The sequence below is a fragment of the Alosa pseudoharengus genome, unplaced genomic scaffold, assembly GCF_046254945.1.
Source record: "Alosa pseudoharengus isolate Yale_2024_CS ecotype anadromous, Long Island Sound unplaced genomic scaffold, YU_APseudo_1.1 YU_APseudo_1.1_scf_10, whole genome shotgun sequence".
Lineage (NCBI taxonomy): Eukaryota > Metazoa > Chordata > Actinopteri > Clupeiformes > Clupeidae > Alosa > Alosa pseudoharengus.
In genome coordinates, this window is record NW_027468565.1 from 41,717,432 (window position 1) to 41,719,470 (window position 2,039).

At 40.5% G+C, this 2,039-nt stretch overlaps 1 long non-coding RNA gene across 1 annotated transcript; it reads right to left on the reverse strand.

Annotated features, from left to right (window-relative positions):
- Positions 1-543: 543 nt before the first annotated feature.
- On the reverse strand, positions 544-1,727 carry LOC143141708 (uncharacterized). Its single transcript, XR_012990790.1, has 3 exons — positions 1,534-1,727; positions 893-989; positions 544-634 (listed from the first exon to the last, which is right to left on the reverse strand). It is a non-coding gene; the product is annotated as an uncharacterized LOC143141708 (long non-coding RNA).
- Positions 1,728-2,039: the final 312 nt, after the last annotated feature.

Genomic DNA, 2,039 nt, shown 5'->3' on the forward strand with positions numbered 1-2,039 from the left:
AAATTATGTTTGTTTTTACAGATTATGAGAATGGCCCAGGTTCCTGAGGAGCTGACCTGAATGACCATCATGGCCTCGATACGTTGTGCCTCTATTTATTCTTTGCAAAATGCAATGAATATTTACAGAGCTGACCATGGCCGTTTGAGAATCAGAGGGATGGAAAGGTGAGGACAATTTGATACAAGTGTTAGCAGTTACAGTATATAAATAAAATATTTTTAACCAATACACATTCACACCACAAAATGACAAACTTTATTTTTTTTTCAACAATAGTCCAGTGATACTCTAATGTAAAAGATTTTTTATAGTAAAAAAATTCCTTTTCCACCCTGTTCTCGTTGCAGGCAATGAAGTGACTTGGCCTACAGGTCTTTTGTGAGCAGGTGCTGGGGTTTCCTTAGAAGAAGCGTCCGTGTCATGATCCCCTCGTGTGTGGTGCTACGTATATGGAGGGAGCGTCCGGATACTTCAGGACAGTACGTTGGATTCAGACCCCTTGTCGACTGAACCGTGACTCATGTTCAGCAACAGCATCCTCCATGGAAGGTCTGTCATGCTGAGCACACAAGTCCTGGGGCACAGGAATCCGCTGGACGGCATCCCAATCAGGAAGAGGGTCTTTGATGATCTCGAAGAGGACAAGAAAGAGGACTTATATTGGATACTGTAATACAGTGCATTGTAGGCTGTATACTGTACAATAAACAAATTGTATGGCCCTGAACATTGTGCTTTGTTTACAGTACTGATGATGATTGACACCAGTAGCATCAGGTCTAAGACAGCCTGTTGTGTGTGAATCAATAAGTTATTTTTAGTGCCTATACTGTTGCAAATTTTGATTTGTTGTTTGTGATAAAAAAAAAGTATATTTTATTAAACTTACAAATTGTTTGGCAAGTCTGTACATAGTTTCTCCTTGGCTGTCTTCTGTTGTGGGGACTCAGCATTCTCATTGAAGTGCATGGCTGCAAGATAAAAACCTAAACCAAACAACAGAAATGTTGTAACACAAGTAAAAGTCACTTTTGCATGCACACACCAAGCTGTTAACTCACAGCAAAAGCATTTGCTAATATTCTAAGCCCCACAAGATGCCACACTTGGAGCATCTGTTTGGCATGCTGCGTTTGTCATGTTGTCATTCTTGTAATGTTCTAAAATAAGAACGTGCAAATAAATCCATTGTATTTAGACAACACAGTTTTCAACATATCGACTAGATATCATTTGAATTGATAACGTGAAGTTGTTTCCACTTCTGACGTCAAAAACGTATGTGGGTTATATTACAACTTAGCAACCAAACTATCGTGTTACTCAGCTTCAGTTAGCTATCTTGCTGAGAACATAACCTGTCAGAGATCTCGACAAACATGCATAGTAAAATGTAGGTTAACATGACAACACAGGTTTTATCTAAATGACACACAGGAAAATTATATAGCCTTGCCAATGAACTAAATCACATATTCTACTTGCTAGATACACGTTAGCATAACTGCTTAGCGACAAAATAATACTTACAGCATGCGGTTGTGATGACCTTACAGCCCCTCGTTTCAGTAACAGCAGCTTAGCAAATCCATCTTTAAACTGTCCAAGGTTTTGAAAACTGCCTTCGGTGAAATGTTTTGCAAATTAATAACGGAGTGTCGAACTTTGCAGGGATCTTCTGGTAGAAAAACATTATCCATGCCCCTCGAACTTCGAATCCTTGGGAAGACTGAGTCTCCGCTTTCTTTGTAGCCTAAGTTTCAGCCTGGAACATTGCATTTACGACCGTGGCTCATTTTCGATATCCTTGAAGAACTGTCTGCTTTATAATTCCTGTGGATGTAAACGAGCAGGCAGCTAAACTAGTGTTTGTCTCATCTTCGCCCTCCATTCACGTTCCTGGGCTCAGAGCACCAGTGGGCTGGTCTGTATGTACATTTTGAGGCGTGACAAATGTACAGGCCAGAGCCAAATAAGGTACCACCTGCGAGTTTGCGTAAACTCGCAGCTTCTTTTGGATTCGCCCGTTTTATGGC